This window comes from Prionailurus bengalensis, chromosome A2 (genome assembly GCF_016509475.1).
Source record: "Prionailurus bengalensis isolate Pbe53 chromosome A2, Fcat_Pben_1.1_paternal_pri, whole genome shotgun sequence".
Lineage (NCBI taxonomy): Eukaryota > Metazoa > Chordata > Mammalia > Carnivora > Felidae > Prionailurus > Prionailurus bengalensis.
In genome coordinates this window covers 61991866-62016544 of record NC_057348.1, presented here as the reverse complement: position 1 = coordinate 62016544, position 24679 = coordinate 61991866, and the positions used below count along the sequence as shown (strand labels likewise).

Genomic DNA, 24679 nt, shown 5'->3' with positions numbered 1-24679 from the left:
CCGCAGCCCCGCAAGGCCGATTTCGCAGCTGAGAACACCCAGGCTCAGAAACCCGCCCCGCGTCTCCGTATTCACGGGTGGCAACCGAGAGCCCGCCCCCGTCCGGCGCGTCCCCGGCCATCTGCGCTGCGCGTACTTCCTCCCGTTTCAGTAGAATTGGGGCTTTTGTTTGGGCGGCCTGGAGCCGTGTGTACCTCACCCCTGTCATTATGTGCCCGGAAAGAAAAAGTTGAAGTACTGCCACCCACACCCAGCGACCAGGCAGTGGACAGGAGCCAGGTTTCCGATAAGCCAGAGAAGGAATCCGCCCGAGCACCGCCCCCTCGGCTGCCCTCGCCGCGCTTGTCTGGTTTGAAGACGGGCTGGTCTGGAGCATCTCCAGGAAGCAGGAGCTCACGTCGTGGGGGATTTTAGGGCCGGCTGAAGGCTCCCGAATTCTGAGTGACAAGGGGAAGGCCATTTCAGAAGTGCTGGAACGATGCTCATCACTCCCGCTAATACCCAACAGCGCCCTAGAAGCTTCCGCTGACGCCGTATAAGAGGCAGACATTGAAGGGAAGGGACAGATAATGTGACTGTCCACACAGAACGTTTAAGAGAATCAGGTAGAGGTTAATTGTTAATTGACCAAATAAGAGTACAGAAGGAGGTTGATTACGACAGAAATATTTGAGGGGATGGGGCGCCCGGGTGCTGCCCGGGTGGCTCCGTCAGTTGAGTGTCCGACTCTTGATTTCGGCTCAGGTCATGATCCCAGGGTTGTGGGATCAAGCCCCACGTCGGGCTCCTCATTGAATGTGGAGCCAGGTTAGGAGTCTCTCTCTCTTTCCTTCTGCCCTGCCCTCTCTCGCTCTAAAAAAAAAAAAAAAAAAAAAAAAAAAGGTTTTTTAATAAAGAAATATTATCAGGAAGAGAACATCATTTTTTAAAAGTATTCTGTTCATAGTAATAAGCAAAATATAAAATACTTAGGATTAGGGGCGCCTGGGTGGCTCAGTCAGTCAAGCATCTGACTCTTAGTTTCGGCTCAGGTCATGATCTCACCGTTTATGAGATCAAGTCCCATATCAAGCTCTGTGCCGACAGCATGGAGCCTGCTCGGGATTCTCTCTCTCTCACTCTCCCTCTGCTCCTCCCCTGCTCACTCTCTCTGTGTCTTTCTCAAAAACATAAATAAATGAACTTAAAACAATTTTTTCAAGTAAAAAAAATACTTAGGATTAAACTTAAGGTTTACAGAAGGATATAAGGTGAATGATTTAGTGAAGAGAGCGATACCATGGTGTAGGATTTTATTGTATTTTGTAATTTTTTTAATTTTAAGTAAACTCCGTGCCGTACGTGGGGCTCGAACTCCAGACCCTGAGATCAGGAGTTGCATTCTCTACCAAATGAGCCAGCTAGGCGCCCCCTGAATGCAAAATGTTTAAAAAGTCAACACTGCAAAAGAGACTGGATAGCAAATCTTTTTCAGCTTTGCGAGCGTGTCCGTTCTGCCATGACACCACGCGGGACCACAGACAGCACGTGAATGAACGTGTTCCGATAGAACTGTATTTATGGAGACCGTCAGAGGGACCTAGTTTGCCAACCCCTACTACAAATGACTCCCTCAAGCACAAAATAACTACAGCAAACACTATGGTACATCTAAATGGTGCCCTCTCTGGAAATATTCCCTGGGGAGGAATTCTTGGAACTTGGATTACCGGACCAAGAAGTATAAAATGCATTTTTGGGGCGCCTCAGTGGCTCAGTCGGTTGGGCGTCCGACTTCGTATCAGGTCCCAATCCCAGGGTTGTGAGTTCAAGCCCCACGTCGGGCTCTGTGCTGACAGCTCAGAGCCTAGAACCTGCTTCAGATTCTGTATCTCCCTCTCTCTCTGCCCCTCCCCTGCTCACTTTCTGTCTCTCTCAAAAATAAACATAAAAAAATTTTTTTTAATGCATTTCTGGTTTTGGCCACATCTTGCCACCTTGCACGTAACCAGTTATCCTTAAGGGTGACCATTTCACACTAAATATCACCAGTATTAGAGAAATCTTCCCAAAATTAAGTTAATCAGTTTTTTTCTAAGTTTATTTTTTATCTTGAAAGAGAGAGAGTGGGAGACAGAGACTCTCACGCAGGCTCCACACTGTCAGCACAGAGCCCGACACAGGACTCGATCCCACAAACCGTGAGATCATGACTCGTGAAATCAAGAGGTGGAGGCTCAGCTGAGTGAGCCACCCAGGTGTCCCAAGTTAATCGGCTTTCAGTAGAACTTCTGCAGTAATTGAGGGGAAACATCTTTTTTCCTGTTATATTTTTCAGAGTCACCAGGGTGTCTCCTCTGAGGCAGCGTGCGATGGCGTTCCTATTACTGTATGCAATGTCTATTTCGGGGCCCCTTAGCCTCAAATATTTCAGTTCTTGTGCTATTTAAAGACAATCTTTTTTTTTTTCAACGTTTATTTATTTTTGGGACAGAAAGAGACAGAGCATGAACGGGGGAGAGGCAGAGAGAGAGGGAGACACAGAATCGGAAACAGGCTCCAGGCTCTGAGCCATCAGCCCAGAGCCCGACGCGGGGCTCGAACTCACGGACCGCGAGATCGTGACCTGGTTGAAGTCGGACGCTTAACCGACTGCGCCAGCCAGGCGCCCCAAGACAATCTTTTATATTTACTTTAAAGGATTTCCTTTGAAGACGCTAATTTAGCCAAGATGGAGTGTTGTGGGTTAGCCGCTCTGAGGTTCATGAGCGGGACTGAAGTCAGGACTCCGCGAGTGGAGTCTCCCAGCTGCTTCCAGGCCACTTAGTGGGACTTTGGGAGCACGGCCCTTCCTGGCCACTCCTGTCCCTGTGCTGCCAAGGCCTTCTCCTAAGGGGGTCAAACGAAGGAGGGAACCGAGCCTGTGGGATCGCCCGCCATCATGAGGCCATTTGGAGCTGTTCACCTTTAACAGTGTCTCAAACTTAATGTCCAATGTAATTGCACGCGCTGTATATGGTTGTAAATCCGTGTGGGGTGAAGACCTTTCATTTTTGACTTGTCTGTGTCAAACGAATGGGCAAAGGCACCATCCCCCAAAATGAAGTCGTGAAGTGACTCAAAGTTGTTTCCCTGAAACAAAAGCCAGCAGGTGCTAGAATCTCAGGACTTCTGCAGCAAACCTTCCCCATACAGCGCCCATGGGAAGATGGACCCTCCTCAACAGGTGAGGGCTGCTGGCAGCCAGCCAAGGGCACTAGCCCTAGATGCCCCCGCAGGGCCTCTGCCTCAAACCTGGACCTGCCAACCCCAACGGGGCATGCCAGCTCTTCACAAAACCCAGGAGGGAGGCTCTGTTCCTGGGGGTTCCGGTTACAATGCAGAAACTGAGGCACGGGGACCAAGGGCTTCTAACCAGCCCGTGAACTGGGCCATAGCCCTGCATCCTCCCTGCCTGCCCATGTCTTTCTCATGACTCCTGCCCTTCCCCTCACTTCCAAACGGCCTGCTCTCGGCCTCCTCGGAGCCTGAAAGGCACGTGACCCAGTCTTTTCTGAATTATGCTTAAGAAAGAAAATACAGGGGCGCCTGGGTGGCTCGGTCGGTTGAGCATCCAACTCTTGATTTCAGCTCAAGTCACAATCTCACGGTTCATGGGTTTGAGTTCTGCGTCCGGCTCTGTGCTGACAGCTTGGAGCCTGCTTGGTGTTTTCTCTCTCTCTCTCTCTCCTTCAAAATAAATCTTAAAAAAAAAAAAAAGGAAGGCTGGGTGTCTGGGGGCTCAGTTAAGCATTTGACTTCGACTCAGGTCGTGATCTCACAGTTTGTGAATTCAAGCCCCGCGTCGGGTCTGTGCTCACACCTCGGAGCCTAGAGCCTGCTTTGGATTCTGTGTCTCCCTCTCTGCCCCTCCCCTGCTCACGCTCTGTCTCTCTCTCTCAAGAATAAATAAACATTGAAAAAAAAAAAAAAAGGAAGGCAAGTACATCACCTCCTCGGAGAAGCCGGCACCATCCGTGGATGCATGTGGCATTGTCTCGGGTGCTCAGGGACACTTTGGGCCCAGGCGTCCACGCTCAGTTCTGGCTCCACACCCTAGCAGCTCCTGCACTCACCGTCCCACTGTCTGAGCTCCTGCCAAAGGCCCCACCGTGACTCAGAGCCCCGTATGCGCCGCCCCCGCAGCGCTCCCCATTCCCAGGGTCTCTTTTCCAGAAGACCCTCTGCGTGCCTCCCCTATCATGGGGTTGGCCCCCAGCCTCGGGCCCCAGCAGGCCCTGGGCCAAGCACAGCTGTCTTTGGAGGCCCCCTCGGCCTTCGAGTGGTCACCTGCTCTGATTTCAGGGAGCAATTTGCCTTCAGTGCACCCACGATTTGGATGGAATCCCAGCGTTTTGTCCTTGACACGGTGCACTTCCTGCCCGGGCACCGGGCCCTGGACTCGGGAGGCTGATCCAGGGCACGCAGGCTGCCCGCAGAGGCCCAGGCCCTTCCGGTCAGAAGTGAGGGCCACACGGCGGGTATCCACCCCACTGCATGGAAAATCTCCTGGGGAGACTCTGAAACACCGCTGAGCAGGTGCACGCCTGTTTCTGGCTTAGCGGAGGCGTCAGGGACGCCCACACTCACGCCTCCCCGGCCCGTCCTGGGCAGTCGGGCTACAACCCGCCGAGTCCCAGCCACCTCCATCCACACGGGGCCCAGCTGGGCAGTAAACCCGGGCACTGGAACCGTGCTAGCTGCCGGCTCATAGCTCCAGCCACATAGGGGGACATGAACGTGCCAGACAGGAAGGATGTGCAGGGTGTGCACTGGTGTGCGGGGGAGGCACTGTGTCCATGGTGACCTGAGGCCTGGCCTCTGGTCTCTGTGGGCCCGGCACAAACTAGGACAGAACTCCCCACCCCGGGTCCCGGACCCCATCTGCCGTCCGCAGGCCCCGCGTCCATTCAGCTTCCCTGAGGCTCTCTCTGGAGGCCACTGGGCCCCCCCACCAGGCCGGCTCACCCCGGGGTGCGGAGAGAGGGATCCCAGGGGTGTAAAGGGCTTTTCTGTCCCGCTCAGTCAGGAGGCCAGTGAACCAGGAGCGTGGTGGGGGACTGCAGTGTGGGCTGCGTCCTGCCTCCAGGGCCCACGCTCTCCTTAGACCCCCAGGACATCCCCCATGGCTTTCACAGGACATTGGTAAGTGTCTTCTGCCTGGTCACCCCAGAAGCCTGCATCGTGTCCCTCTCCCCGCTCCTCCTCCTCCTCAAAAGGCCCTTTGAAGCTACTCCTCCTTCCCTTCTCTGTGCTCGGGGGATCCGGGTTCCTTCCTTTCTCTGTGCTACCCAAGGACTGGGGTTCCTTTCCTTCCCTGTGCTCCCCGAGGACCACCAGGGTCCCTTCCTTTCTCTGTGCTCCCCGAGGACCACTGAGGTCCTCTCCTTTCTCTGTGCTCCCCAAGGACTGGGGTTCCTTTCCTTCCCTGTGCTCCCCGAGGACCACCAGGGTCCCTTCCTTTCTCTGTGCTCCCCGAGGACCGGGGTTCTTTCCCTTCATGTGCTCCCAGGAGTGGGGACGGCTAGGAAACCAGCTCCTGTCCTGGAGTCCTCACCTGGGGACTGTTAACTTCCAGCTTCTTAGAAGTGAAGACTTTCTGCTTTCCTGGTTCATTTGGGGGTAATTAGTACAGGAAGCTGAAGCTGATGCCCACCGTAGGGCCAGAGAATGTCCGTGGTGTGTAAATAAATGGAATTCTGTGCAGAAAAATGCACGATCACCCATGCAGTGTCGGCTGGTTGGAGGGGACGCTCTGCTTTCCGTAGCCTCTTTCATTATACCTAAAATGATGTCCCCGTGACTTCTGCACATTTTCTGCCGCAGGACAGACCCTCCCTCGGCTCCCACTGTGCCCCCAGCTGGCAGCCCGCTGCTGAGCCGGAGAAAGAAGGTTTGAACCCGGCCCGGCTTCCTGCTGTCAGCCCGCGAGCTTTATAGGAAATTCTTGAGCTCAGATGCGGCGATATTTTAAAGTCTTGGAGCCAGGTTGCTGCGAACCTTGAGAGCCCCGTGCTGGCATGGAGCCCACAGAAGAGCTGGGGGGCCCCCTTTATCCCACAGAGGAGCCTCCCACCAGCCCGCCCTCTGTTTTTTTCTCTCTTGCAAACCTGTCTTTGCCAAGAGCCTGCCTCCCTTTTCCCTGTTCTCCTTCCTCCATCCACAGCCCGCTCTTTCCTTCCACTTTTCTATCATTTTTATTTCTCCTCTGTCTGCTTCCACTCTGTACTGTTTTTATTCCCGTAAATATAACCAGACCTTGTTGTTGTTTCACCTTTGACATCTTTTCCAATTTTTTCTATAACACTGAATTAAAAAACAAACAAACAAAAACTCCCCTTGGGTGCTAACCTGCGGTCACACTGATGTCCCACGGCCACAGTCCGTAAACTTCCTGGTAACGGGACAGGTGAACCACACCACCTGTGCGGGGCTCTGGGGCCCCACGCCCGGGGCTGGGGCCTCCCTCTCACTCTCCGTCCAGGACGTAGAAGTCTATGCCGAGTGACGGTGTGGTTCCATCCCAGCCTCATGTCAGAGACCCCCCCCCCCCAGAGCTAAAGCAATAATGACCTCACCGCTTGACCTGTGGTGTGGATAACCTCTGTTCGCCTCGATTTTTCCACGAGAAAAAGAGAATCTCTCCGATGGTGAAAAACACCAGGTTTGTTGCTGGAGACTTTCCCGTGGGGGGCCTACTGCAGCCCAGGTGCAGTTTCTACCCACCTTGTGCCCCCCACCACACTGACCCTGCTTCCGGGGTACCCTCCAGCCTGCAGCTCAGCTGACTGGACCAAGGAGGAGGTGGGGAGGGGTGCCTGCCCGGTGGGGACACAGTGGTCACACAATCTAAAGCCAGAAGCTCTGTGTCCCATCAGCTCAGCTCATGATCTCCCGGTTAGTGAGTTCAAGCCTGGGGGTCGGACTCTGGGCTGACAGCTCGGAGCCTGGAGCCTGCTTCGGGTTCTGTGTCTCCCTCTCTCTGCCCCTCCCCCACTTGTGCTGTCTCTCTCTCCCTCAAAAAATAAACATTTAAAAAAATGTATAAAAAGTCCTTAGGCAAACATTGGGCAACCTGACCTTGCTGTCTCTGAGACCATCAAGTAGGACAATGACCTCACGACGTAAAGATCTTGTCCACGCGTACTTGTATGTAACGTGAGAGTCCCGACATGTACTACGCAGAATGTATGGCTCAGCGCCTAGAACAAACTCCATCGAAGGAGGTGCTAATCATCCGAGACTCCGTGAAGACAACACACATTCCTCCCAAACGAGGAACCGACGTTGCGGAACGAGCGGAGCAGCGGATCGCTCGCTGGAGGCTACGACGTCTTTACAAAGCTCTGACAGAGCCAGGCTGCGGTTCCGGGGTTGCCTCCAGGCTGTCCTCCTGATTGAGGCCTCGGCCGGCGCCAACCGCAGCCGCTCCTCCCCTGGCGCTCGGGCACCTGGGCCTGCATCCTCCTCCGCGTCTCCGCGAAGCCAGTCTTGTGCGCAGAAGGCGATGCCTCCCTTATAGTGATTTCCGGTTAACGTTGTCCCTTCTCAGTTTCCGTGCATGCGCGGGGGGAGGGGTTGTGTGCGTGTGTGTGCGAGCGCGCGCGGAGGGGGGGTTCTGTGCGTGCATGCGTGCCGCGGGGGCGGGGTTCCGTCATCCCTACCTCGTCACCAGACAGGGTCCTCCAGCTCCGGCTGTCACTGAGGTTGAGGTGTCACCGCGCAGAGCCATGCAGCCTGCACGTGAGGGTCCCCTCCCCCCACCCACCCACCGTGCACACCCGACGGACGCCCTGCACAGCCTGCCGACAGCCGGTCCCCAGGACGCCCTTCATCAGGACGCGCGCGACAGCCAGAGGCGCGTAGACACCCCGGTTTGGGCAGGAAGGGGACAGTGTCCTGGTGCAGCGCTGTCTGCAGCAGGTCCCCCCTCACCGAGAAGACATCCTGCAGGGATCCTTGACCCTTGCAGTTGGGCTGGGTTCTCCTTTCCGTGGCCTCTGCACGCCAGGTCCTGAACGGAACGAATGGCCACCAGTGATTCGTCGATAGCCGTCATAACAGAGCGACAGAGGCAACTCACATCCACTGGCCCTTAAAACTTCTACCTGGGAGCAACTCACATCCTTTCTGCCCGCATACTGATGGGCGAAGCAAACCCATGGCCGCATCCGACCGCCAGTGGTTTGAGGGCAGTGCGATCTCCCTGGTGCCCAGGAGGAGGAAGAACAGTAAACGACCTCCCCTCTTCGGCCAGAACCCTGCCACAATGATTCGATCCTGATTCCCCATCTAGCCCATGGCAACCCACACCTTCACCCCTCTGTCCAAGGCCCCACCAACCTCTCAGCTTTAGCTGTTTCTGGGTGAGAGTCAGGTAGGGGGCCTGGACTGCTCTCCGTGCATGGGGTCACAAGTCCCGCTCCCCAGGGACTCCCGTGGACCGCCACTCAGGGGCAGGTTGAGAGAGTGGAGAAGGGCCACCAGCACCCCCACGGAGGGAGACAAATGCTCTGCACACCAGTTCTCCCCCAGACCATGACTCCTGCCTTCCTCGTATATCCTGGAATTCCGGAGGTGATGAATTAAGAAGCTTACAACCGGATGTGCGATATACGGTGTTTTATCCACTGTGTTCAGCCTCCGCGGTCAGGGGTGGCTGAAAAGAATCCATTTCAAGGAAGCAACGGGCTTTGGAGTCTCTGACACCAGAGCCATGCGGTTTACAGTCCCTGGAAAATGCATCTGCCTCCAAGTTTTCCGGCGCCTACAGCCAGAGGAGACCCCAGGTTACGCAGACTTAAAATGTGGGCAACAGAAAACAGATGCCTGCAACCGCGGAGGCTAAATATTTCCTGGAATGGAACTCACGCAGGGATCGAGTGCTCCTTGTAGCAGACCATACTGACTACCACTGCAGTTCTACAAGAAATGTTAGTGAGCTTCTCAGCACAAAGCTCCATATGGACAGAGGATGTACCCACGAACTCAAATCTGGGGTTGTCTGTAGTGGGAGACTCAGCTCCGTGAATTCCGACGCACAGGGATACATCTCAGAGCCAGGAGATGCGGGCAGGTCGCCTGTCCCTTAACCTGCCCCTCCCCCCCCCCCCCCCCCCCCCCCCCCCCCCCCCCCCCCCCCCCCCCCCCCCCCCCCCCCCCCCCCCCCCCCCCCCCCCCCCCCCCCCCCCCCCCCCCCCCCCCCCCCCCCCCCCCCCCCCCCCCCCCCCCCCCCCCCCCCCCCCCCCCCCCCCATTCAGCATCCGAGGCTGCCTCCCACCCAGACAGGAAAGGCCCGTGTGCGTTCAGGCACTTTTTGTGATCATCACGGTAGGTTTGGGCTTTTCTCAAACGAGATGGAGCGCCTCTGAAACGTTTCACTTAGGGGGCGGGGCGAGACCTGGGTTTGAGGGGGCTGCCTGGCTGTCCACCCGGTTGTTAGGCTGGGTAAGAGGGAGAGAAACCAGGTATTTGGCGATTCTCAAGGTGAGGTAAGAGATGATGACCGTGGTCCTGACCAAGACACAGATTGGCAGAGAGGAGTGGATGGTTTCCAGGGGAACCTGGGAAGTAAAATCCACAGAACAGAACTAGTGACAAAGTCCTAGTCCCCAGAGGAGTCGGGGACAGCGTCCAAGTGGACACAGGAGGCTCTTCTGGTCTCGGCCCTGGGTGGGGAGCACTGCCTGGAGCGGACCAGGGAGGAACGGACGAGGAGTGTGCATTGCAGAGCGTGGTGCAAGGTGGGTCCAGTGAGGCGGCCGGGAGGTGTCAGGATGCCTCGGGGACCGAGGCTCAGGAAAGGGACCGACATGGCAGTAAACGGCAGGGTGTGCGTGACAGGTGCATGACGGGTGCAACCTTGAGGGCTGATGCAGCCATCCCGGGGGAGTGTGAAGAGAGAGAACAGCGGAGTGAGGGGCAGCCGAGTGGTGACGAGGAAAGCAGCCAGGTCCCGGTGGGTGTCCTAGACGCCAAGCAGATTAGCGTCCTGAAGAAGAAGCACATTCCAGACGGATCACGTGAGGACTGAAACTTGGCAGTGTGTCCTCGCCAAGGACAGACGCGCAGTGTCTTCCCGATCTAATGGGAGACATCCGGGTCTCTGGGATGTCACCTCCCCGGCCACATCCTCCACAACTTTCTGGCCACACACCCCTTCTCACAACCTGCCAGGACTTCATCTTTCCATTTTTCCAGTGCGCGTCCTGTTGTAGGAGAAAGAACAAATAAGCTGAGAAGCGGCATTATATCACTCCGTCAGGTCTTTGAAGCAGCTCCTTAAAAAGATTGCTGACTTTATTTTTACTTTTTTTAACATTTATTCATTTTTGAAAGACAGAGAGAGGCAGAATATGAGCGGGGAAGGGGCAGAGAGAGAGGGAGACACAGAATCTGAAGCAGGCTCCAGGCTCCGAGCTGTCAGCACAGAGCCCGACGCGGGGCTCGAACTCACGAACCAGGAGATCATGACCTGAGACGAAGTCAGATGCTCAAGTGACTGAGCCACCCAGGTGCCCCTGCTGACTTTATTTTTAAATGATTAAAGAGACCAGGGGCATCTGGGTGGCTCAGTTGGTTAAGCGTCCCACTTCAGCTCAGATCATGATCTCGCGGTTCGTGAGTTCAAGCCCCGCGTCGGGCTCTGTGCTGACAGCTCAGAGCCTGGAGCCTTTTTGAATTCTGTGTCTCCTTTTCTCTCTCTCTCTCTGCCCCTCCCCTGCTCACGTTCTGTTTCTGTGTCCCTCTCAAAAATAAATAAACATTTAAAAAAATTTTTTAATTTCCAAATTTGAAAAGAAAGGCACGACTGGTTTAAGAAAGGGAAAAAAAAGGGGCGCCTGGGTGGCTCAGTCGGTTAAGCGTCCGACTTCAGCTCAGGTCATGATCTCACAGTCTGTGGGTTCGAGCCCCACGTCAGACTCTGTGCTGACAGCTCGGAGCCTGGAGCCTGCTTCGGATTCTGTGTCTCCCTCTCTCTCTGCCCCTTCCCCACTCGTGCTCTGACTCTGTCTCAAAAATAAATAAACATTAAAAAAATTTTTTTTAAAAAGGCAAAATCATATTCTGAGATGCAAGGATCAAGTTTTGTGTTTCTACTTCCCAGCCTTCTGTGATAAAACACACTAAAAGTATCTAAAAGAAAATAACCATCCACCAACCCTGACTCTGTTGTTTTTCAAAATAAGGACCAGCATCGTGGATTTTCTAAAAGTCATAAATTATTCTGATATTCTTAGTAATGCAATAACCACATGTTCCATATGAGTAAAATATGACTAAAAAAAATTACGCGTTGTTCTTGGAAAAAGTGGAATTCTCTACTTGTGTCTAACACAAACCAGTCTCTCTTTGTAAATAAGATTCCAGAAAGGTCATATTTAACTGTTCAAAACATGGCATATCAAAGATGCAAGTAAATTGTTGTATCATTTGTCTGAAAAGTATTTCAGCATACAATAGCTCTGTACAAAACAGGATGAGATTCGAGCACAGCCAGCTAGTCTTGGAGCATTTTAAGACAGTGGGTGTGAAAAGCAGCACCCGGCCGTTGCCATCTGGCCCGCAGGCCTGCAGAACCTCTCAGGAAATCCACACGCCGGGGGTCTGCTGTCCTGGCTCTTAAGAATTCTCGGGTGTTGTGATCCTGGAATGTTCACACGTTTTAAAAATCAGCCTTTCTGTGTTCGTGTAAGGAAGGACGGATGGGCTATTTGGTAACACACATAAAAAGAAAAGTGGTTTTGAAGATCGGGTAACAGAGACAGGTAGGTTAGTATCGTTTTCTTAAGTAAAAGTGGGATTTTAGTTAGATTATACAGTCCCCCGGATTATGGGGGTTTGCAGCTCCTGAATAAGAGGAACCCCTTACCAACGCTTAAACAGTCACAGCGCTCGCACAGCAGACAGGCCGAGGGCGCTGCTCAATTATTACGGGAGGAAGGGAGGGCGGATGGGAGTGGACGTTTGCGCCGGAATCTGTCCCGCCGCTCCTTTCATTCCTACAACCGCTCGTTACGATGACACATTTTACTACAACTCGGTTTAAGAGGAAAAAAGTGCACAGAAGGTCAGAGTGGGCTGTCCACACAAAGATGCTTTAGTTCCCTAAAATAACCATTTAAATAGCCAATATGTCTAACTGGCAAATAAGTAACATACACATCACTAACAAATAGAACTATATGTAATCAAATAGAGTACATTCACTTAAGTTCCTAAGTACGTAATGTGGGTATCTATGTAAGGAAGTGGTTCCATCACCAGGTGTGCTCAGTGAATGGGGCTGCGGAGACGGTGAAGGTCATCTGGTCCAATTTCTTTCCCACGCAGGCACCCTACAAACGTTACTGCACATCGCCCACGTGTTAAGCATCTGTGGGCACCACCTCGAGGCACTCTTTGAAGCCTGGTTGTGTCTGGGGCTCCTGGGTGGCTTGGTCGGTTGAGTATCCAGCTTCGGCTCACTGGTCTCGTGATCCGTGAATCTGAGCCCCGCGTCAGGCTCTGTGCTGACAGCTCGGAGCCTGGAGCCTGCTTCGGATTCTGTGTCTCCCTCTCCCTCTGCCCCTCCCCCCATCACGCTCTGTCTCTCTCTCTGTCGAAAATAAATAAAAAATTTAAAAAAAATTTTTAAGCCTCTTACAACCCCCACACTGGCCGTCCACATCTGCTGGACCCCTTTACCTATCCTGCACCCATACTGCTCCCTTCCTGCCTCCTCCCGTATTGACTTGCACACCCCAGATTCTTCCCAATCCAATGGGTAATTCGCCCTATCCAGCCCCTCCTCCCAAACTCATTCCAGAACACCCTATAAACACCAGATGCTCTTAAACTGCCTCAGAACCTTTTCCTCTCTCAATGTTTATTAAGAACCCCAAAGAGCTTCTGTTTATGTGGATTATATGTGTTAATATTTTCCATAGTAGAAATTAAAATGGCTAAGCCCCAAACATTTATTTCAAACATAATAATTATAGGGGCGCCTGGGTGGCTCAGTCAGTTGAGCACCAGACCTCAGTTCAGGTCATGATCTCACGGTCTGTGAGTTCGAGCCCCGTGTCGGGCTCTGTGCTGATGGCTCAGAGCCTGGAGCCTGCTTCGGATACTGTATCTCCCTCTCTCTCTGACCCTCCCCCACTGATGCTCTGTCTCTCTCTCTCTCTGTCAAAAATAAATAAAACATTAAAAAAATTTTCAAACTTAATAATTACACATGAACATAAATGATGGCTTGTGCAAGAAAATCAGTATACATTCCAAAACCAATTTAGTGAGCAAACACTATTTCACTCTTAGGCAGATCTGCCCTGGGAGTCAGCTGGGTTCTCAGTCACTTCCGTGTTCTGTCTCTTCTGATAGGTTATTTTGGTGAAATACGTAAAGAAAATCTGGCCTGGCACAGATAAGTAGTTGGGACAGGGGGAATCCTTTAACAGCATTTTCCGATTAGTATGGATATTGTTCTTTGATAAGATACCAGAACCAGGCAAACAGTCATTTCTTAAACTTTAATCGCAAGGTGGAATCAAAATCCTGCCAGGTGCTGGACCTGACTCCAGCCCAAGGCTGCACGAGAGACAGAGACATGGCTCTTCTGTGCTGCTTCGGACGGGTACGGGATGTAAAGACACTGTGTTGACCGCTGCATCAGGTTGCCTTTAAGTGAGAGAGCCAGGGTTTGACTTTTTTCATGAGGTTGGAAATCTAAATAATCTAAATAATCTAAAATAAGTGTATGATGGCCTTCAGCACACAGCTTGGATGCTGTTTCCTCCAGGTAATGCATTCACTCCTATGCAATTGAAGTCAATTCCATAAATCAGTTTAAATGTTCCTGGAGAAAGATCACACTCAGGTCGCAATTTTCTGTGCCATTTAAAAACGACATTGAGGGGCGCCTGGGTGGCGCAGTCGGTTAAGCGTCCGACTTCAGCCAGGTCACGATCTCGCGGTCCGTGAGTTCGAGCCCCGCGTCGGGCTCTGGGCTGATGGCTCAGAGCCTGGAGCCTGTTTCCGATTCTGTGTCTCCCTCTCTCTCTGCCCCTCCCCCGTTCATGCTCTGTCTCTCTCTGTCCCCCAAAAAATAAATAAACGTTGAAAAAAAATTTTTTTTTTAAAATAAAAACGACATTGAGGGGTTGTGTATCTTCTCGTCTCTGAACTATTCTCTCTACTGATTGGGTGCCAATTACACTTGTGAGCAGCAGGACTAACACCGGGAAAGAGAGGATCACCGGGCAACCCGGCCCCTCCTCAGCAAACCGGCCGGCACATCGCAACGCCGGTGCAGTCTCTCCCTCATTTACGTGTGCACGGTCAGCACCTGGAGCATCACCTCTGCTGTGTGTGTGCATGCATCGTGTGCATGTGTGTGCACGTGTGTGTCAGTGTGTGCGTGCATGGGTTGTGTGCGTGCCCGTGTGTGCATTCACATGTGTGCATGCATTTGTGTGTGCGCATGTGTGTCCGTGTGTGCGTGCCAGCGTATGGGGTGTGTGCACACGTGTGCATGTCAGTCTGTGCACACGCGTGCGTGCCAGCGTGTGGGGTGTGCACACACGTGCGCATGTCAGCATGTGCATTGTGCACACGTGTGTGTGCACGTGTGCATGCCAGTGTGGGTATGCGTGTGCATACGTGTGTGCCAGTGGGGGGGCAGGTGTGCACGTTCACACACGTGCATGTCTGTATGGGTGTGCGTGTGAGCATTCACACGTGTGTGTCAATGAGTATGGGTGTGAGTGCGTGCACGTTTGCATGTCAGTATGGGTATGTGTGTGTGAGGGTTCACACGTGTGTCCATGTGAGTGGGTGTGCACGTGACAGGGTCCATGTGTGCATGCACACGTGTGTCAGTGTGTGTGTGTGCATTCATGTGCGTGTCAGTGTGGGTGTGCATGTGTGCATGTACACGTGTGTCACCGTGGGTGTGGATGTCAGTGTGGGTGTGTGAGCATGCACACGTATGCGTGTCAGTGCATGGGTGTGCATGCATGTGAGTGTATCAGTGCAGGTATGTGTGTACATGAGCATGCGTGTGTGTGTGCGCATGCATGTGTACATCCGTGTGAGTGTGCTTTCCCTGCCATTTCCCACCACTCTCTTCCCATGCTTGTCACTAGCTGCCCGATTTTGGAATCTGACCTGAGGCTCACTCTCGAAAACCTCCGCTCACCTCTCATCGGGCCTCGCCGACCTCCCCCTACACCAGCCCTTGTCCAGCCCAGGACATTGTGTGTCCTCAGTGCCGTGTCCTGGGCAGGTTGTACACGTCAGGAAGAGCCAACAGCCGCCGAGAAGCTCCACAATCCCCCAGACTCCGAGTCTGCACCCTGGCACTGATGCCCAGCACTCTCTGGACTGCCCATGTCCCCATGCGGACCGCTGTTGCCCCCACTGCTGGAGTGGAAGCTTGTGAGCCTGGCAGGTCCTGGTCTGGGCTGCCCTCCAGGCCCCGCGCAGAACAGGCCTCAAGAGGAGTGCGAGTGGGCAGATGCCTCTGCCCGCTGGGGGTCTCTCTGAGCCCCTGCTCACTTCTCACTCATCCTGCCGACCCCACTCCTCAGACCGGGCCCCGGGAACATAGGAGCAAACCATGCGTGGCCAGGCGTCACCACGGGTGTGATCCCAGGCCCCCTGGAAAGTGGCAGCGAACCCGGGGAACCGGAGCCGACACCCTGCTGTAGGGATGCATCCAAACCCTGCTTCCAAGGCGCCAGATAAGGAGGTTGAGTGAGATAAATGTGGGCTTAGCTGATCCCCTACGGACGGTGCTGTTACCTAGACCCTCGGGGTGTGTGTGGCTGCGCCCCCTGTTTACGATGTGCATCCTCACCCCAGCTCCACGGAGGCCAACCCCCAGGTTCGACTCCACGGGGAGGCGCACGGCCCCCACCCCCCAGTGGCCTCTCTTCCCCAGCTGCTGTAAAAACCCCTTTGATGCCTCTGTTTAGCTCTGTTTAAACAACACCACTGGACCCCTGCAGGCTGCTATCCACAGGCTGGGTGGCCTTGCTTTTTTATGCAGAGGGTGTTGAGAAACTCCTGTGAAACTGTGGATAATTAGCCTTTATTGCTTCTCATTAGGAGGAGATTGTCACTCAGCGCAGATGGGCCCTGGGAGGGGCTGGGGGACCGGCCTGCATTTCTCCGCTCCCTGGAGACGGGTCCTGTCTCCATCTTCGTGGTCCCCAGGTGCTGCGGGCAGGTGTTCCCACGGGACACTGTGGTTTCTCGGGGGCCGTGGAGCCCGCACGTGCAAGATATAGCTGTTTGAGGACGAAGGACTAATTGGAGAGGGGTGCGCGGTGATGATGCCAGGTTTACGGCTCCCCTGCAGGCGTAGAGATTGGCACGGACTTGGCTCTTTAACTCCTCCTTTGGAGACACTTAGAGAACCACAGGCACCTGCAGAGGCCGCACACCGTGCACGCGGGGAGACCATGTCCTGTCTCCGGGTCCCGGTCCTCCTTAGCTGCAGTAAGACGGCGAGGCCAGCGAGCCGGCCTGGCTTCCACGTGGGTGTCACGGTCATGAATCACCTGTGAACGTTTGTGTCGCTGTCCCCACAAGCCCCCCCCCTCCCAGCCCGAACCCCTGCAGGCATGGATCTCCTTCAAAATGTCACTGCAAAAGGCCAGGAAGAGGCAGGCAAGAGTCTCCCCTGGAGAACACGCAGCCGGAAGATGGGCACGTGCAGAGATGGCCTCCCAGTCGTTGGCCAACGGGGACACGCACGGTGAGAGCGCACGAGAGCGGGACTCACCCGGGGACGCGCACGGTGAGAGCCCACGAGACAGGGGGACACATCCAGGGACACCCGCGTGGGTGCACATGAGGCCGTGGGACGCACCCGCCAGCGTAGTAACAGCGGCCGGGCCCCGCGTGCTGGTGAGGATGCGGTGGGGCGGGAACATGGTGATCATGACCCACCGTCGGGCTGACTTGGACCTACCAATATCTCTGGCTGTCGTTCTGTCACAGAGATCTCTTCAAAACAGCCCTGTTGAAGGTGCCAGGTGGTCCAGTCTTGCCAATAAAGCAGAGGCCCAGTGGAGCCAGGTGCCACCCCTCGTCCCCTGCCCCCCATGCAGTGCCCTCCACGGACCCGTGTCCACCCCGAATGCCGCGGGCTCTCTCGCCCTTCCCTACGCCCATGCTCAAAAGTCCAGGCCTCCCGGAGAGCCCCCTCCTCTAGCTGCCCCCAGGATGTGCCCATCACTGCTCCATCGTGTGCACCATCCTGAATTTTAGTTGCCTGTGGAAACCTGTCTTCCCCACCAGCCCCTCAAGAGCAGGGTCCACATCTGATTGCCCCGAGGACCCAACCTCCAGTATGCACAAGGTGCTTAATAATGTTCCTAAGCTATGCCCTTCACCGGCCTGGTGAGGAAAGTGCTAGTCGGGCCCCACTTTTCGGATGGGGAAGCCAAGGGGCGAGGCCTGCCTGCCTTCTGATCCCCGGGAAAACGATTGTCCTCCCGAGGCAATGCCGGCTTGCGGAAAACTCACCAACTGCAGTCGAGGAGGGTTTACAAAATGAAGGCCTAGCCCTATGCAATCCCACGCTCGCTGCTGGCAACACCGGGCTGTGACTTTGCAGCCATCTGTGACAGCCCGACATTTGCATGTTGCGGAGAGGAAGCGTGGGGCTCAGGCTAAGAATAGAAAGAACACCGAAAACGAAAGCTGGAAGTTAGAGGCCAGAGGCCAGAGGCCAGCCGGCCTCCCTGCAGGTGTGTGTTGGAGGAGGCCTTGGCGGGGGCGGCAGCGAATCCGGCCTCGGTTTCCTGCTCCTGGGCCTTTAGCATGGTGTCCGGCAGGAGGCCAGGGCAGCGATACGTGTCCCCGAGAAACAGGGAGAACAAAGCTGGGGTCCCCGCAGCCGTTTCTGGAGAAACGACCCCCCACCCCCACCCCATGCACCAGATTCGGACCACGGCTCACAGGGGAACGGGTTTTGTGATGGAGAAAGGCGGGCTAGGGTTGGGGTCCGGCCCCCACGTACGTCCCGCGTCACGTCCCTTGTGCTCACCCCCATTTCTTCATCTGTAAGATTAGGACGGTCCCTGGGATGAATGAATGAGTTAAGAATGCTGCATTTAGGGGCACCTGGGGGGCTCAGTCCCTTAAGCATCTGACTTTTGATCTGGGCTCAGGTCATGATCTCAGGGTTGGAGAGTTCCAGCCCTGCATCGGGCTCCGTGCTAACAGCGCGGAGCCTGCCTGGGATTCTCTCTGTCCCTCCCTCTCTGCCCTTCTCCTGCTCGCTTGCTCTCTCTCAAAATAAATAAACTTAAAAAAAAAAAAGTGGCATTTAGGTCAGTGCCTGACATAAGGATGCACTCAATAGTAACAACTGCTCTGATTGTTTTTAATAGGAGACTTGCTCACGGGGCACCTTCAACACCCTGGGGACAAGGAGACCACCCCCCCCCCCCCCCCCGCATTTACTCAGGGGGATGGACCTGCCGGCCTCCCCTCAGGCTCTGCGAGCGCCTGGAGGCGGGGACACTGACTTCACCCATGGCGACACCCCCAGGGTCTGCACAATTGCTGGTATACAGCAGGTGCTCAACTCTGCACAAGGAAGGAAAACACTGAAGGCGTTCCTGACGGTTCTTCGACAGCTGAGCTGCAGCCTCTCTGGCTGGGATGCTCACCCTCCTCCTGGGCCCCAGGGCTCCGTGGTTCCTGGAGCCCCACATACAGCACCCCCTCCCCCACGCAAGCACCCTGAAAGGCCACTCAGGGGCTCTTGGCCCCTTGCTGTGTTGACTGGTCCATTTCACTCACTCTCGTTTGTAAGGGGCAGTGGCCTACACGAAAGCTTCCTGCACACGAACAGCTTCTTCACTCAACACGCTTCTGGGAGCTTCTGGGGGCCTGCACAAGGGCAAGGTGTGAGGCCCAACCCCCCCTCCCCATCCCCCAACCCCCCCCCCCCCCAGCACAGCTCAAGGGATCAATTCTGCAGGGCAGTAGCAAAGTCCCGCAGGGAGGAGGCGGGACCATCTCAGACCCCGTGTTGGGAAGGCTCCTTTCTGCCCCACAGATCTCTGTCCTTGAAGGCTGTGCCCAGAGTTTGACAGATGGAACTGGAGAACAGGACTCCCCCACCCCCCAGAGGGACCGCCAAGGAGAACCAGGGAGCCTGAGAAGGCGCTGGGTGCCCTGCGGCGGAGGATCCCACCCACTGGGTTGTGGCCCCAGGTTCTTCACTTTGCATGTTGGAAAAACCCTTCCACAGACGATGTGATGCTGTTCCGGGCAGGAGGAGAGGCCAGAGGTGTGCTCAGGCACCCCCAGCCCTGCAGGGACAGGGAAAAAGAGCTGGGCGAGCTGCCACCCCAGAGGGGTCTGTGGGTCTCTCCGGTACTGTATGCACCCCAGCAGGGAGGCTGACCCCAGCTCTGACTAGAAGGTCGGCCAACTGTTGTCACAGCTCTGAATGCACCTTGGTGCACGGCTCCAAGGGGCTTGGCTGTTGGGACCTGCTTGGGAGTAGTAAAGGTTTGTGGTCTGCATTCCTAGGCTCGCCCCAGGGCAGGTGGGGGATAGTTCTCCACCTTCAACCAAAGCTGGACCAGGGCCCCAGTTCTGGGGATGGGAAGCCAGGACCTGGTTCGCTGGGCTCCTGGGAACACGAGCCAGGGGACCCCAGCTGGGACTCGGGGTGGCTTCTTAGTACCCACCCCCCCCCATTTGATCCGTGCACCAGACCATTACTCTGTGGTCTCTATAACAACCAGAGCAGCTACCCCCGACTGAGTCCTCACTATGTCCAGGAAGGGCTTTGTATTTCTCACACTTTTCTTCCAAGTGTGATATTTCAGGGTTTGGGTCATTTGCACCAAAGATACAAAGAGATGTGCAAAAAGAAAAACATCATCTATTTTTTTCCAGCGGACTATACCTTCATTGGATCTTATTCACATGAGAGCTGATTGAAATACTGAATTCCCAGGGCTCTTGGGTGGCTCAGTCAGTTGAGTGTCCAACTCTTGATTTTTGGCTCAGGTCATGATCTCCTGGTTCGTGAGTTCGAGCCCCGCGTCGGGCTCTGTGCTGACAGCTCACAGCCTGGAGCCTGCTTCAGATCCTGCGTCTCCCTCTCTCTCTGCCCCTCCCCTGCTCGTGCTCTATCTCAAAACTAAAACATTAAAAAGAAAGAAAAAGGGAGGAAGGAAGAGAGGGAGGGAGGGAGGAAGGAAGGAAGACTGAAGTCCCTAAAAGTGTGTGCCATGTTCGGGGAGTTTTGCCAGAATGCATAATTTACGGTCAGATGGAGGCAAACTTTCCTGGTTCCCCCTGGCCAGGCACTCTGCGCACAGACAGTACACGGGACTGTGTCCCCACGGGACGGGCCGAGCCTCTCCAAGTCTCGCAACAGGTAAGGGGGCTTCCGTTCCATGTTTCTCTGCCACCAGCCCAGCATTCTACCTTCACAACAAGGATGCAAACTTCCAAGAAAAGTCAGAGAATCAACTAGCTAACGGGGTCCTATGTTTCTTCATAGGCGATTTCCAGTCCTTTCTGGAACAAAGCAGGCATGTATCCATACATGTGCACATAGCATGCTTTGCCCAGAGAATTCTTTCAGCGGATTTGTTTCCCCACTTACTTTCCAGCAGGCAAACTGTAACCATTCTCATGACGTTGGCGACAAAAGTTAGTTTAATGGGGAAGGTTTTTTGGCTTTTTTTTCTTCACCATTTCATGGGCAGAGCAGGTCCCGGTAGAAGAATTGGACAGGAAGAGGAGGCCGAGGGTCTCCGTGAACTCAGAACAGCGCACTCAACCCCTCCCACCATCAACCCTTCTGCTGGTGCCAGTCACGCTGACATTTCCTGGGAGAAAGGACCACAGTCACCTGTCTGCAGACACTGCCCGCGCCTGGCCCCTCACATCTGCTCATACTGTCCATGCACGAATGAATGCATTGACCAAGGAATGAACCGGAAAACTCAGAATGGAACCATAGGTGGAGACCCCGAGTGGGGAGCCCAGCCCCATACTCGACTGCACCCCCTACTCAGAGCTGGCGGAGGCCAAGAGGAGAAGGTAACTCTGTCTGTCTTCCCTAAATAAAGGGATGTGCAGAGAGAAGCCTGGGGCAGGGGGAATCGGCTTGCGTACGGTAATTCTCCCCCAGTGCTCGGTCCAGGGCCACAGAGCCCCCCATTCACCCCGGCTCCCCATACAGCTTCCTCGGTGCCCCAGCACCTGCTCCAGGTGGGCTCCTGCAGGTAAGGCACACGCCCTCCCATTTTCATCCCCAGGGCCTTTGTACGTCTGGCAGAGGGTGAGGATTTCATAAGTGATGGCAGGATGCCTGGACAGAGGCTGGATTGTGCTGGGAGGGAGTCGGGATCCCCGTTCCCCGCTGACCTAAGAACCGCGTCCTAATCATGGGGACAGTCTCTGCATCTGGTAGACTGCCTGGGAGGTGCTGGGCACCAGGGAGAGGGTGAATGATGCATTTGGGCTAACGAACACCCCTCAACACCTTAAAGGTGCAAAGAATTTTGTCGTTGAAGTTTTTTGATGATAGCATTCCCCAGAGAAGCCACGAAAGGGGCACCGGCTTTAGGACCAACACACCTGGGGTTAAAATCTCACCTGGACATGGGGGGCTGGGTCCATCACAAGCTTCAGACTCCCTGCTCAGCTGGACAGACTCCACTCTACCGCCTGAGCCACTCAGGCACCCCGAAATGCATGGATTTTCTTTCTTTTTTTTTTTTTTTTGATTAGTTATGTTTAAGTCATCTCTACACCCAACGTGGGGCTCGAACTCACGATCGGAGATCGAGCCTCGCATGCTCTACTGACTGAGCCACCTAGGCACCCTGAGGTTCATGGATTTTCTTTTTTCTTTCTCTTTTTCTTTTGTTAAATTAGTTAATTTTTAAGTCATCTCTATACCCAACGTGGGGATTGAATTCATGACCCGGAGATCGTGTTTTACCTACTGAGCCACCCAGGCACCCTGAAGTTCATTGACTTTCTAAGGCAGGTGTGATTTGGGGCATGTGTAGCAGGGAGGGGTGAGGGGGACGGCTCTCCCCGAATGAACGTCGGCTGGAGGATCCTGGGCCCGGCCTGGCCACCCTGCCCTCTGCCTCCCCCCTCCCCACCATCCCCAGGGGCGCCCTATTTTAATATGTGTTGTCTGATCCCAAGCGAGGTGTCTTCAGTAGGAACGTGTGCGGTCCAAGTCGTGCTTCTGGTAAACGTGTCTCCAGAAGCAACACAGTTGCTTCCAGCAACCACGATCACACAAAAGCGAGAAAATTGTGACCCCCCCCCAGCGGGAATCGGACAGGTTGGTGGGATATCACCACATTTACCAATGCCCGGAAGCCCTTGCCGCTAGTTCTCAGACAGTGGGAGGGACCCTCTATTACCCTGGAGGCCTGGAGGGTGGGGGTGGGCTGCTCAAGATAGAAGGGGCCTGAGTAGGTCTGGCTGGAAAGAAAGCATCCGTAACAGGGAGGGAGGAGGATCCCGAAGCAGGTCGTTGAGAAAAGAAGGGTGGGATCCCAACCCAGGCCCGGGCCTCCAGGCGGAGAGTTGGGGGGGTGGCTGGGGGTCCCAGCTGCGAACAAGCCAGCCCCCAGGCCAGGGAGTAGGGGAGCGTGTAGACAGGGGTGGGGGGGGGTGAGGGGGGCGGGGGGGGGCAGGGCTCAGGGGCCGGGCCAGCCCTCCATCTGGGGGAGGCACGGTCATGGCGTCTCCATCATGTGACCTCACGTGATACCTGGCGCGGCCAAGGGGCTCTGGCAGATGGATTAGGATTTTTTTTTTAATTTTTTTTTTACATTTATTTATTTTTGAGAGACAGAGCACAAGTGGGGAGGGGCAGAGAGAGGAGACAGAATCCGAAGCAGGCTACAGGCAGGCTCTGAGCTGTCAGCACAGAGCCCGACATGGGGCTTGAACCCACAAACCGTGAAATCATGATCCTGAGCCGAAGTCAGACACTTAACCAACTGAGCCACCCAGGTGCCCTGGCAGATGGATTAGGATGTTGAGACGGTGAGGTGCTGCCAGACTCCCCTGTAGTCGTGCGGGTCCTTGCATGGGCTGTGGGGGTGGAGAGGGCCGGGAGCCAGTGCGCACAGGGGCCTCCAGCACCTGGAAGAGCTTTATCTGGAGCCTGGTACACCCAGCAGTCGTAGGAAGGGTTTGCAGATCACCCTGAAGAACAAGTCGCCCAAAATCAGCCGGGCTGTGCTGAGAACGTCCAGTCTTCAGGGCTGCAAACTAGCCGCTCGGCAGAGCCCACGGATGGGTGACCCGAGGGCCCTGCTGGGGGCACACCCCTGACCCAGAGACCTGGCCTCGGGCTAGTCCTCGGGGAGGGGTGCTGGATGGGGCAAGATGGGATGTTGGGGACACTGAGACCCCCACCAGTGAAGAGAGCCCTGCAAGGTGGTACAGAGACTTCCTGCCCATTTATAAGCGTCTTTCTTGATTTCGGCTCAGGTCATGATCTTACGGTTCGTGAGTTCGAGCCCCTCATTGGGCTCTGTGCTGATAGCACAGAGCTTTCTTGGGATCCTCTCTCCCTCTCTCTGCCCCTCCCCACCACTCTCTCTCTCTCTCTCTCTCTCTCAAAATAAATAAACTTTAAAAAACAAACAGTGTTCTAATGCAGACAGGCCTCCCTCAGTGGCTTCAGCCAGAAGCAGTAGTGTTTATTGGATGATTCTGTGTGGACGTGAGCTCACCTCGCTGAGTTCCTGCTCACGCCTGATAGGGAGGGAGCCATGTGAAAATAATTGCACGGGGTCCTAGAGGATGTTGGGGGAGGCAGGGAAGGGCAGGGTCCGGTCCTATTCGTGGACCCTCAGAAAGCTGGAATGTCGAGGGGTCGCCCCTCCCTAACATGACCTCAGGATCGTTTGTCATTAGCTAGGTGCCATTTGTGGACTTAGTTTTCTCCATGAATAAAATAAATTGAACGACGAAAATGCATTTCTAAAAAAAATCCAAAGATGGAGGGAGAAACCTTCTTTGTCCTTCTGACTGATGGGAAGACCGAAAAACAAACCTGGACTGAAAGCCACTCTTTTCTCCACACTGACGGGGCAGTCCTGGCACACGGGGCCCCCCTGAGCGCTCACAGTCCCTTCTCAACAAGGTGTTGACTAATTTATCTCTGGGAGAGTCCGGAGTCTCTCCTCAGACTGTGCATCTTCCCGGGCTGATTCCTGAGGCTGGAGGCTGCCCCTTCCCTGCGCACACGGCCCCCGGTTCAGCCACAGGGGGGCCACCAGCGTGGGAAGCCACCAGCCTGGGAGGCCACCAGCCTGTGAGGCCACCATCCCAGGAAACCACCAGCCTGGGAGGTCACCAGCCACAGAGGCCACCAGCCACAGAGGCCACCAGCCCGGGAAGCCACCAGCCTGTGAGGCCACCAACCTGGGATGCCACCAGCCCAGGAGGTCACCAGCCTAGGTGGCCACCAGCCTGGGAAGCCACCAGCCCAGGAGGCCACCAGCCCCGGAGGCCACCCGCCTGGAAAGCCACCAGCCCCGGAGGCCACCAGTCTGGGAGGCCACCATCCCAGGAAGCCACCAGCCCAGGAGGTCACCAGCCCAGGAGGTCACCAGCCTAGGTGGCCACCAGTCTGGGAAGCCACCAGCCC

The 24679-nt window shown here is 55.1% G+C and overlaps 1 long non-coding RNA gene across 1 annotated transcript; it reads right to left on the bottom strand.

Annotated features, from left to right (window-relative positions):
- Positions 1–16077: 16077 nt before the first annotated feature.
- Positions 16078–17058, bottom strand: LOC122486427. The gene is made up of 2 exons (XR_006298155.1): positions 16979–17058; positions 16078–16292 (listed from the first exon to the last, which is right to left on the bottom strand). It is a non-coding gene; the product is annotated as an uncharacterized LOC122486427 (long non-coding RNA).
- Positions 17059–24679: the final 7621 nt, after the last annotated feature.